At 41.8% G+C, this 13,632-nt stretch overlaps 1 protein-coding gene across 1 annotated transcript in view; it reads right to left on the bottom strand.

Moving 5' to 3' along the window:
- Positions 1 to 13,033, bottom strand: part of GPRIN3 (GPRIN family member 3) — a 70,942-nt gene extending 57,909 nt beyond the window's left edge. The window contains exon 1 of the mRNA XM_079775955.1: positions 12,682 to 13,033. The gene's annotated coding sequence lies outside the window, so the exon portion shown is untranslated. The remainder of the gene's footprint in view (positions 1 to 12,681) is intronic.
- Between the last annotated feature and the right edge of the window lie 599 nt (positions 13,034 to 13,632).

Below are 13,632 nucleotides of genomic sequence, written 5' to 3'. Positions count from 1 at the left end.
TTAGCCTTCCCTTTGTAACTAGGACACTTAGCTGGGAGCTATAATAAGGAATTGCTCAACTTTCATAAGTAAATGAAAGTCTATGATTAAAACATCAATCCGGAAACACTAGTTCTATAAATAGTTTCTAAGTCCAAAGTCCACAGGTTAAACACAGACCCATGCCTGGTTTTTCTTGTTATATGTGTATATGCACATGTGTAAGTGCATGTGACTTTGTGATATGTAGTTGATTTTTCTTTTGAGAAAGAAATATATATATACTTTTGCTGAACATATGTGTCATCTGGATATTTTGATAAAATGTTTTGTTTTCAATTGCACTGCCTATACAATGATTTATAAAGTTTTAACCTAAATTGTCCTTGAACTTACCCTATTTGTTTAAAAAAATGACTTATCACTGAATCAGAAGCTTTCACATTTGGTTTTTAAGCAACACAATATGAAATCCAAGATAGGATAAATCAGTCTATAAAATCCTGCCTATTCCTCATATTTTGACCCAGTGTTCATAGTATTAATTTAAAAATTTTATTTATTGATTGATTTTGAGTGAGAGCGAGAGAGTAAGAGAGTGAGAGAGCGAGAGAGAGAGAGAGAGAGAGAGAGAGAGAGAGAGATCAATTTGTTGTTCCACTTATTTATGCATTCATTGGTTGATTCTTGTATGTGCACTGACTGGGGATCAAACCCACAACCATGGTGTATAGGGTCTATGCTCTAACCAACTGAGCTACTCAGCCAGGGCTTCATAGCACTAATTTTAATAATATTGTACTATAGTACAATGGTGAAGCATGTGGCCTTTCAAGTTGGCCAACTCTGAATTTGCACAGCTTAGACAATTACTATGTTTGGGACCTTGGCCAAGTTATTTAATATGCTTCCTAATCTCTAATATTGGGAAAATAACAGCACAAACCACATCAATTTGTTAACAGGGACATGGCTTGTTTTAGTATGAAGTCATTGGAAGAGAAGTCTAAAGAATGAAGTTTTTGAAAGTGGAGATTGTTAACTCTACAGATCTACATTACCCATTTCCGTACAATGAAAGGCAGATGGATAAAGAGAAATGTATTCTAGTTCTCTCATGCCTTAGAACCCGGATGGCAAAGGACCATGATTGGCTCCTTTATTTCTTGTTCCCCCTTTACTCCACTTTACTTCCTCTTCATGTGTTTGGTTGTCATTTGTTCATTTCATCTAAATATCCTTATGTTCTCACATTTCCCCTGTGCTGCTACCTTCCGGGCAGCAAGGCAAGGAAGTTCACCTCTGAGTTGGAATAAATACATAGAGATGCAATCATTCACCAGTCATTCCAGAGACACGGATTACCACTTGAACTTTGAGGGCCCTAATCCTGGAGAGGAAGACTAGGAAAAAGTGATGAGAACCACCTTAGAAAAGATAGCCTGAGGGCTTGGAATATTTCACTGAGCATCTATGAAAACAGCTGGGTATTTTCAGTACTTTGAAATGGGTACATTACTCAATAATGATCTGACTCAAGATTATCTCTCAAGGTTGGAGGTGATCCCTGAGAATCTAAGCAATAATCTAAAAGTAGCCTTTAAACCATCTTCAAATACACTAGTGTGTCACAAATCATATACGAGCAATGATAAAGTACCAATGACAAGTGATTTACTAAGAGAGTAATGTAGAGCAGTTTCTCTATCGATTATGCTAATCTTGATCATAAAGTAATTTCTATAATAATGTCACCCTCATTCACCTCACTTACACGGGTAGGTGTTTTCCTTGAATAGAAAAAGGAGGAGGGATGAAGTCACACTGAGGATCTGGTTTACGCCTGGGGTGGAAATTTCCTGTAGTAAATGACCAACCCATCAGCAGAAATTTAGAAGACTTTTTAATCGGAAATCTGCCCCATCTTGGTCATTTTTACTACCCTCTGTTTCTTAGTTGTTTTTAGCAGAATAAAGTAGGAAATGCATGTGCCCATATTTTTATTTCAGTGACACCCAGGAAGTGCAGTGTGAGAAGGGCTCCTCTCATTTTCCAGGTGGCCTGGCTGGGAAGGAAGGAGCCCAGGTGTGGCGAGCAGGTGGTGAAGCTGTGAAGAGAAACTGAAATTACGCTGAACTGCTCGAGCCTACAGGAAGGAAGAGAAAGGTGCAGGGGTGCCTGGTTGGGACGGAGAGAGGAGTCTGGAGCTTAGGCCGCCAGGGGAATTCCCAAGGATCCCGGCCAGTAAAGGAGCCCACTCCATGGCTGCGCTGCATTTATTCATGAGCACACCTAGTACTGTGTCTGGGAGTTACTGGAGAGGTCAGACTCTCAAATAACTTTTTTTTCAACTTTAAATCCCTGGCACATAGTATAGGGTCTAAACATATACAAGGTGGGGGCAAAAGTAGGTTTACAGTTGTTCATCTGACAAATGATACAATAATTAACAAATAACAACGCAAGAGTAAACTCTGTGTTTTGTGTATTCACAACGGTGAACTCCTTTTGCCCACCCCTGTATATCAAGTACTCAAAGCACCCACAAATTTAGTCAATGACCCAAGCACGCATCTTCCCTAAATCAGGGCCTTCTGCCGTCTACCTTTCACATTCCCTACTTCCTCTCCTAAATAAATGTCTACTTCCATTCTGAGGAATGCTCTTCCTTGATCTGCAAAGCAGAAGTACTGATGTATTCTCAATCCAGCTCGGGTTATTATATAACTTTTATCGTCCCTTCACGAGACTTAGACTCACCGCTCACAGAAGCCACAAACCCCAGAGGGGCGATCTTTTAGAAACCCACCACTGCAATTCTAACCATCAGAGCAACCCCCAGGGGAAGAGGAGAACAGTGTCTTCATAAGAGAGCCTGAACGTTGCAGGGTAACTAAATAGAGGCGTGTCCTTTAAAATCTCTAAGAAAAAATTTGCTTTATCCCTCAAGGATGTTTTAACACCTATAGTGTTTGATATAGTATCAATCCGTCTCAGGTGATGTGAATTGACTTAAAGGCCTGGGCATCAGGGGGAAACGCGCTCTCTCTGAAGGAGGCACTGTGTCCTCTGTCGGCCTCCACTGACACTGCTCTCAGGACTGTCTTTTTTGGAGTGAAGCTGCTGACGCAGCGACACCTTGGGATTAATCATTAGATGTGAGGATGTTTTTAGAAGGAAAGTAGGCGGTACGATGTGGGGGTGGTGTGCAGCGAAGGGTGCATGAAAAGGAAAGCAAGTGGCAGCAGAAGTTGAGAAAGAAGGAGAGATTTCTGAGAGCTATGAAGACTTTTCTCTACTTTGGAGCTCTGCCTGAGTTTCCCATCTTGTTCTCTCCGAAGGGCATCTGCCTTGCTTTACAACATGCGTAACTCGGCCCTGACCCCGTCACCTCGCTTTTGGCCATTTGAACCGCTCCACGCAATAGGCCGGACTGTGGGGCGCAGGGATCTGATGAGCTTCAGCGACGGGTTGAAAGCACAGCCGACTGCCATCGTTAGATGTGCCTTTCTCAGCTGTACGGACACAGCCACAGACTGGGACGCGACTCAATACTACGTCTGACAGGTCTGTCTCAACTGCCAGGCCTGTCAAACAGAACGCACCATTACTTGGAAGACTGAGGTATGCTTTGGGTTCTCAGGAGGCAACTGCAAGCTTGATGTATACCTGAAGAGTTGTACTACATACAGTAAAGACACGGTGCACTTAAAAATTCACAAAACAACAACAACAACAAATTCATAAAGTAATCCAATGTAAAATTGTAGTCATTGGTCAAATTAAAGAATAAATAATTATTGTTAAAACTCTTCTGCCTTTATTTATTTATTTATTTATTTTTTTGGGCCACATGTAAGCAAGCATGCAAACACACACAAAACATCCCACCGTTCTCTTACTAATAGACCAGGTCAACTCAGTTTGTATTCATTTAACCTTTCACAGAATCTATGTTATTTTGATGATGGAAAGTTTTAGACTCTCACCATAGTTTATGGGAGTTAACGACATTCACTACAATGATCTCTCTACTTTGTACAATAAGGTCAATTTCGTGAACACAGTCAGAGCATTGTAGAGCTCAATGGAACTGAGAAAGCATCTAGTTCTGATTCACGAATTCAATACCTATGGGTTCTAGGTAACTAACACAAGTAAGTGAAGTTGTTGGGTACAAGTGACTTATATGAAGCCTCAATGTCAGAGAGACAGTAGGGAGTAGTGGAGACTGTAATGTAATAAAGAGGTAGCACACACTGTTATTCATCTCCGGCCTAAAGAATATGGGTTGGTGTTTCATTTCTTTTAATAATAGATATTCTGATTTTTAACTATTGGCTTAATTAAAAATAAATATCTGCAGGCCAAATAAAACACGATCTTCCTGCTGGGCTTATAGACTGCCAGTTTCCAATTTCTGATCTCATACCTACATCCTCAAACTTGAGATCCTGGCAGGTTAAGTAAAGTACACCAGGTCTCTGAGATGCTCATGGCAAAGCCTCTTCTGCTCTGAGAATACACACACACACACACACACACACACACACACACACACACACACACATATATATATATATATATATATATATATATATATATATGCAAGAAATCATCCCCAATATGAAAGGAGGTTGCACAGACATTTTTCACTCCCTTAATCAGAGTTTAGCCCCTGACCTGACATTGACAGATTTCTGTCCTCTGACAGCTTTCAGAATATGTCCAACATGAAAACAAGACCAATCCTCCACACCCATTTGTCATAAGCAATTTTCACTCATTCAAGGATGCAGGGAAAATGTACATCCATTTATTAACCTCCACTCTGATTAAAATTCTTATTAGCATAGAAATTCTAGTTGCTACATTTTTACCTGCATTGTTTCCAGGAGAAGTAATTTATAGGATTTAAAGAAAGGCATGCTTAGAGAACAATATAACTAAGTATACATTAAAAATTCATACTATATATAAAACAGTAGTTGGAAACAGCTTGTAAGGATCACAGAAGATTTACTGAAATAATTGAGCTTTAAACCATGTTTGGAGAGGCTTGAGAAAGTAGGGTAAAGAAATGAGCATTCCGAAATGACACAATGGCAAAGGCAAAGACCAAAGTCAACAAAGTGGAACCCTCAATGAATCAAATTTCCTTGGCATTTTTTAACAACAGCACACTTTTTACAAAGTGTATCATAAGAAAGCATATTCATATCAGTGTAAAATAGAAGAAAAACAATAAAAAACCTTATATTACATTCAGCAGCCCTGTCCTACACAGACATAATTCAGAATAAAAACCCGGAGGCAATGCAAAATTCTGCACCCTGATGGTATCTGCCATATTATACTTATTAAGGCAGACACACAGGCACAGGCTATTACATTTTAGAAAAATTGATGACACGAATTGAAACAAAAAAGATCTCTGATTACTCAGAAAATATAGTGAACACAGACACTGAACTCCCTCAAGAATTTCATTTACCCAAAGTTGTACATTATAAAGACTGAGAAGAGTGTCTCATAGATATAGTAGTGGTTGTTTTAATTTTAGGCTATTTGAAAATCAATATCCTGAAAAAACAATCAAGAATCTACCCACAGAAAACATCTTGATGATTCCCCCCTCAACTAGATTTCCCACTTTGCTAAACCATTTGTAATTCAGGATTTTAAAAAAAGATTCTCCGAAACTCCTTTCCCCCCAGAAATCAGTAGATGCAAATGTGATTTTTTAAGGAGCTCTGGAGCTCTCTGTCCAGCTGTCCACTGAATTAGCAATGACATTGAGGTCCCTGGAGGTGCCTGTGACTATAGATTTTTACTGTCTCACCTTGAGGTTTTTTTCCCCCACCCAGGGTTTGCTTAGTTCTGCAAGTGTCACAGGCCACGATTACTTACTAAAGCAATCTTCCTAGGGCAGTCTTGGGTAGTCACTGGGTTTAGGATCCAAGAATTACCATTTTAAAATGGAATCCGGCGTGTAAAGCCGAGAAAGTTCTTTGCCTCAGATCACACAGCTGATCCCCACAATTTTTCTGCCACGTCAGACCCTGGGGACAGAGATCACTGCATTGTCATTTAGAAAGACTCACTGCATTTACTCTCAGTTTTGGAAGAAGGGCTGCATGAACCTTTTGCTTTCCTTCCCCCATCACTCACGAGATGCTCCACCTCTCTGCAGGTCCTGCTCTTCCTCCCCTGAGCTGATAGTCAGCTAAGAGGTCTGGATTTTAGCCCCAGCTCTAACGGTTATTTAGGACAAGTTAATTAACGTGCCTGGGACTCATCTGTTACCTTTTTATTCCCTTGTAAATAAAGGCAGGAGTAAACAGTGATATCCACATCTGACTATTGCAATGCTTTTGGGATCATTGCAAAATGTAGATTTTTAAGCCCCACTTTCCAGATTTGGACTTTGATTTAATAGGTCATAACATTTAACCTTCCAGCGAAGGTCAGTTATTATTGCTTGGCAATAATAATTCAGGCTCCAAATTATGCTGCTAGCTTCAAAATAAAACCAACAATCTAACTACAGACACAGAAAAGTTAGAAAGCTGTTACTGTGTTGCCAACTTCGATATACCTGGCTACAAAGCTCTGAGAAAAATTTCCTCACTGGCATTCAAGACAGTAAGTAATCTAAAATGTAAAGCATTTGCATTTTCCCCATGAAATTTAAGAAATGTCTTTTCAATTCAAATGCAGTCTCGAGATGTTTTTATTATTTCAGTCTTGATTCTTATGCAAAAAAGTTAGATTATCACTAATCCAAACATTCAGATGTGGAGAAGGAAGATGAAAGATGAGTCCAGGACATCTTCATAAAAAAGTGAATTTCCATATTTGACTGCGCTTCAACTAATTTAAGCATGTGAGTTTCTATTTTAACTGGCACTGTTTTTCAGTAAAGGTATAGTTTTATTTAAAAGGATATAAATATCATAACATTTTATTTCATAGGAGAGACAGAAGCACTGAAAGAGGCTCAACAAAGGTTTTCAAAAACACAGGTAAAGCCTTTCTTCTCTGATTTGGTCTCTTCAAAATATCTATTAGGCTACAGCAGAACACTGATGTTAATCTCTAAAAATGCATACACACTTACTTAAATACACATGTTGCTTGATTTAAGATGGGGTTACGTCCAGATAAAGTTGAAAATATCACAAGTTGAAAATGCATTTAATATACCTTACCCATGAGACATCATAGCTTAGCCCAGCCTACCTTCAACATGCTCAGGACACTCACATTAGCTTACAGTTGGTCAAAACCCTCTACCACAATGAGTCCATTGTAGAGTACCCATAGTTTACCCTTGTGGTCTGGGAGCTGAGCTCACTGCCACCGCCCAGCGTCATGAGAGAGCATCACACTGTGCAATAGGAGTCGAAGAAATGATCAAAATTCAAAGTATAGTTTCTACGGAATGCATCTGGCTTTTGCACCATCATAAAGTAGAAAAATCCTAAGTCAAATCATTGAAAGTCGGGACCGTTTGTCCTTAACTAAAATGATGGACTAGTACCACAAACAACCCAAAAGAGAAAATTCAACACAATCTGGTGTTCCTTTTGTTATTATGGGTACGAAGTGGTCTAGTTCATCTTAAGAAGGCAGTGAGTGCCTAGCATTGGGCTTTGCACAGGAGAGGCAATCAAAAAAGGAGGTTCCATCGACAAATCGACAAATGACAAGTGCTGGTGAGGATGGGGAGAAAAAGTAACCCTCGTGCACTGCTGGTGGGAATGCAGACTGGTGCAGCCACTGTGGAAAACAGTATGGAGTTTCCTCAAAAAATTAAAAATGGAACTCCCATTTGACCCAGTGATCCCAATTCTAGGAATATATCCCAAGAAATCAGAAACACCAATCAGAAAGGATATATGCACCCCTATGTTCATAGCAGCACAATTCACCATAGCTAAGATTTGGAAACAGCCTAAGTGCCCATCAGCAGATGAGTGGGTTAAAAAACTGTGGTACATCTACACAATGGAATACTATGCTGCTGTAAAAAGGAAGGAACTCCTACCATTTGCAACAGCATGGATGGACCTGGAGAATATTATGCTAAGTGAAATAAGCCAGTCGGAGAAAGATAAATATCACATGATCGCACTCTTTTGTGGAATATAATAATCAACATAAACCGATGAACAAAAACAGATCCAGAGACAGAGAAGCATCTAACAAACCATCCAACTTCAGAGGGAAGCAGGGGAAGTGGAGGTAAGAGATCAACCAAAGGACTTGTATGCATGCATATAAGCATATCCCATGGTCACAGACAGTAGGGGGGTGAGGGCATGTACTGGGGGGTGGGAACAGCCAGGGAGAGGTCAATGGGGGAAAAAAGGAGGCATGTGTAATACTTTCAACAATAAAGAATTTAATTTAAAAAAAGAAAAGCATGCCCAATTGAATTGAAAAAAATTACCTTTTGTTTAAAAACACAGTTCAAACCTTAAGGTTTGAAATTAAAAAAAAAATGACTTTCACAAAAAAAAAAAAGGAGACTTGTTGAAGGATTCACTCAATTTAAAACTTGATCACCCTTACCTCCTGTGCTAAAGATTGTACTTGTGTTCTAAGAAATGAACTAATCATGCTACAATATGGTGCATCACATAATTTCAATAGTTCAACCGTTAAATTCAGTTGAAAAAGGCCAAGCCTGGAAATTATTGTGAAAGAAATAAAAAGATGGCAGGAAATGACAGATTTATGATGTTATGGCCATTCTGTCCAGATTTTCTGAGAGTAGATATATTAGGAAAAGAAATCTTAGATATAAAATAAACAGCAACTCTTGAGTAATATTTTAGTCAGAACAAAAATTCTGCTGCAATTCTCTCCCCATAATTTGATATTCATTTTTTTTTTATTTTCTAAATGATTTTTTTCAAAAAATTTTAGAGAGAGAGAGAGAGACATTGATTTGTTGTTCCACTTACTTATGCATTCATTGCTTGATTCTTCTATGTGCCCTGACCAGAAATCGGACCTGCAATGTTGGTGTATCCAGACAACTCTCTAACCAACTGAGCTACCTGGCCATGGCCCTAGATGATTCTTAAACAAGCCTCACATTATGCCACCTCATTCTTTACTTCCTTCTTCTATATCATCAACTCTTCCTCACTGCCCACCCAGATCTGTCCATCTTCCATAAATCAGCTCAAGTTGTATCTCCTCCTTGAAGCTTTGTAGACTAATTCAGTCCCCAAGGTTCTCAGTCTCCTCTAACTTTACTGCCATGAACTTACTGGTAAGTCATAATGTCTTGCTTTTCTCCCGATAAATCTTACTATTCAGAATTTTGTATAAATGCTTATGTATTTAATCTTCTAGTTGACTCTTGGGGTCTTGAAAACTGCAAGCATCTGTTTTTTAATTCACTGAAAGCAGTAGCTTTTAGATTTTTGGGAACATGATGCATAAGATATGCATTTTTGCATCATGGTCTAGTGTGTTCATACATATAAATATATATTTAATTTAAACGTTCAATGAACTTTATCCTTCTATTCTGTTTTACTTTATTTATTTTTTGAAAATAAAATGCTATCATACACAGTAAGCTGACTTCACAATGGGTTGTGACTATTTCTAGAAGGGCACTTATTGATTACTATGGGAGATCTATACATGTCTCCCTCACTTAAAAAAAATAACTTTAAATTGCATGTGGCCTTTGGGCTTTCGTTTGCATGTGTTTCTAAGTTACATTTTTGTTCATTCAGTTTCTCTTTTGGAATCATCTGGGACAATGAAATGGTTGGAATATACAGGTATTTTTTTTTTATCCTTTTGCCCTGAGCACTGGTGTTATAAAAATAAAATCCCCTGCATTTCTATAAAACTTACTTCTATAAAAATCAAAGCTCCATTCTCTCATTCTTTTTCATTTTCACATTTTATAAGACGAAGAAATTGAGGCACAGAAAATTGTGATTTTCTTAAGGACACGTCTCCCTTTTAATTAGACTTTTATAAATTAAGGTAAATATAGTTTCTAGACATTTGAAGCATATAAACTTGGGTAATGTGAACAACTTAGAGCCTTGATATGAATGCATTTACCTAACTTCTCCAGATCAAATGATTGGCTGAACAGATGAGTTAGCAGCTCTTCCGGACTTCACCCTGAAGATGGATCTGCTCCTTTCTCTATCTGCATCTTCCCATCTTTACCTACTCACAGCTTTTCAACTACCTAGAGCTACCTGTTCTTCCTGGGGCTCTGCATATTTGGTCACTGTACCCGGACTGCCCTTCTCTCCCCTCTTTATCAGACTAGCTCCTATGATTCTTCAGGTCCTTGGGAACTGTCCTTGTCCTCTCCACCTCCACAACCTGCTCCCAAGCACCTGTGCTCGCCCTGACACAGCACTTAACTAGCTTTACTCCCTCTCTCCCAAGGCTTGCTGGCTGAGACTGTGTCTTGTTCACTCTTCAATCCCACAATTTAGGACCATGTTTCGTTCAGGAGAAATGTATGTTGAATGCATGAATGAATCAATGAATGAGCATATAAAAGGGTAGAGACAGCTGCCACTGAATGAGCTCAAGTGTGAGCCGGGACTGGAATTGCATGTCTGGACTCTCTGAGGCCAATCTCTTTATGATTTTGTGATTCCATGAACGATATTCCCCATAAGCTGCAGGTTTCATGACCGAAAATCCATACAGTGAAGGATAGCTGTATCTAATATATTCTTTCATGTATTTTTGAGGCACAATCAAAGGAATGTTGCAGGGACAAATAATTAAGTGCAATGGGTAAGTATATTGAGGCAATTAAAAAATGTCCAAGTTTTAAAAACACCTGACCTCCATCACAGATGGATCTGATTCATATCTTGCTTCAGTCCTACACTTCCCATATGAAGCTATGCGCCTCAGGTTTCTGTCCTTGTCGTTTTTATGAAAGGCTAGTTAGTGATTAGGTAAAGCCTCACCACACCACAACACACTCTACCCGGGTCTCTACGACTTCCTCTGCACTGTTTCCAAAATAAATTCCAATGAAATAACATCTAGATTTGCAATGGCACTTACTACTTATTTTTCTGTTTAGGAATCAACAACCCGTTCTCCCTACTAAAAACCCACAAAGCCTTAAGACAATGTTCTTCATGATTCTACTTCAAAAGAACATTCTATAACACAAACTATTGCCATTTGCAGATAGCAACAGAAAACATTTTCTGCCTTTATGCTGTGACTCATGTATCTTTATTCCCACAGTTGTTACTCTGGGCAGGCCAATGGTGAACACAATGGAAAAGAAACAATAGTTTATAACTGGAAAACAAGCACATTGGGAGAAGTACACTCAAATCATTATCGAAGTAAAATATGCAGCAGCACCAACAAGAGCAAACAAAAGCCCACGTAAGAGATGTGTAAATATTTCATGAAGCTAAGCCTTAATCAACTCTCTCTCCAAATCTTGCTGGTGTTGTAAACACTTCAGTTACTTCCAGTCCCACCATGACCCAGATTCCTTGCAAAAACAAAATGCAAACATGGACCCAGGGATCTTCAATGTCTTGTGAAAATTTTTTAGATGGAGCATAGCCAAGGTATTGATTTCATATGAAGAAAGAGATGCCTTAATAAATGGTGGTTGCTTCTAGGTGACTCTCAGAGCTTCGCCTCCTCCCCTCCTCCTCCAAACCCTCGCCTTTTCCCCACCGCCTCTGCCGCTTGCTGGACATTCACATCATCCTAACCTTGAACTGCCTACATTCCGAGCAGAGATTTCTCGGAGCGCCCCTCCAGAAGGCCCTTTAAACCTGCCAGGGACTTGCTGCCTTCCCACCACCCAAACAAAATTCACTTTCCAGTGTCTAAGTGCCCCTCTTTCCCCGCTCCTCTTTCACTGTCCATTGTTGAGTCTGAAATGTTGCCTGTGTCTTTCAGATCTGCCTGGATAACCTGAAGATCTGCTGTGTGGACTGCTGACAGGTTGTTCTTTAGCTCTTTTCTAACGTCCATCTCCCAAGAACCATTTATAGCCTCTAGTCTCAACCCTGATTTAATCTGGCTCCAAAGTTCACCTCTAGACACTGAACAGGTCTCTACAGTGATTTCCCTTTATCAACCTCTGCCCGCCCGCCCTTCTTCCCTCTCAGCCTATCTCAAGGGAGACTATATACATGTAAAGGTGCCTGTATACACACACACACACACACACAAACGCATATATTTTATGTACAACAATAGTGTTTTGACCTTAAAGAGAATAAGCACAGGAAAATAAGACACATGCCAGTGTAGTACACACACACACACACACACACACACACACACACACACCCCACATCTACCTATTGGGATATTCACAGTGTGCAGACCCATTGATTATAAATCCCCCCCGCCCGCCCAAGAACAAGAACTGCAGCGCCTTTTCCCATTTACCTTCAGAGACAGAGCCTAAGGGAGCAATGACCTTGCAGAGAAATTCATCACCTGGGAGAAAGACAGACCCTCCCGGAGCGCAGAATGGGATGGGGACAAGAGCAACAGGCAACAGATCACCAGGTAACGTGGGACCGAATCAACCCCCCATCAGTACCAAGCACAACTCTGCTGCGGTCCCCCGGGGGTTGGACGCCGGGCAGAGGTGGTGCAGGCTGGGGGGCGTCTCCTCCCGCGGCCCCGGGTCGGTCCGCCTACCTGCCTCTCGCCGGGCTCTTCTCCGCGCGGCCGGGCCACTGCCTTGGCTGCGGAGGGGGCTCCCGTCGCATATCCCCAGCAGCGGCTTCTCCGCGCCGCACGGATGGCTCCGGTGTGCTCGGAGCGGCGGTCCTTCGGAGACAGGAGCCAGCCGGGTGCTTGCAGGAACTGAAATTACTATGCAAAGAGCGGAGGCGGCGCGCAGAAGCCGGCGGAGACCACGCAGAAGCCTGCGGAGACGGCGGGGCCGCCCCCACCGCCAGGCTGCAGTCGCCACCGCCGGGCACAGAGCCAAATGGGGAGGTGGCAGTTCAGGGGCCGGGCTGCTCATCCGTCAGGCCCGGTGTGCACCCGTCTGTCCCCGCAGGGCAGTGCAGCGGGGCCTGAGCATCCGAGCCAGGGGCGGCAGCTTCGCCGGCGGCGGCCAGGGCAGCAACAGCAGGACGCCGAGCTCCGCCCCGCCCCCCGCCCCGCACCCCCCGCCCAGCTCTCCCGACCCCGGGAAGGGGTTGCCACCGCCGCTGCAGCTGCGCGCCAGGGGGCAGCTGGGCAGGGGCTCGCTGGTTCAGGCGCTGCTGCATGGAAACCAGCGGCAGACGGAAAGTTCAGAAGGAAATTAAGATAGAGGCAGGGGCCCAGAGCGACTCAGCAGGAATTTTGGCCCTTGCTCTCTCCCACGGGTCATGGCTGTCTAGACTCTCTAGCAGGTTTCTACTAAAGCCAAGTGCAGCGAAGATCTGACAGTAAGGAGACCACCTGGCATTGGATACGTGTTGCAAAAAGTACAGTATCCTGGGTATTTGGGGACGGCGTTTCTGACCGTGCTTCTGTCCCCCGCCCCGCACTCCTCCTGCCTCTGTGGGCGTGGATGGCTTTGGAAATCCGCCCTGTTGAGAGGCTCAAGCAATGCTGAATGGATGTGTAGTCTGGTTAGCAGCTGTAGATGGGTGC

This window comes from Cnephaeus nilssonii (genome assembly GCF_951640355.1).
Source record: "Cnephaeus nilssonii genome assembly, chromosome: 1".
Taxonomy (NCBI): domain Eukaryota; kingdom Metazoa; phylum Chordata; class Mammalia; order Chiroptera; family Vespertilionidae; genus Cnephaeus; species Cnephaeus nilssonii.
The sequence above is the reverse complement of the archived record's forward strand: the minus strand, read 5'-3'. Positions and strand labels throughout refer to the sequence as shown.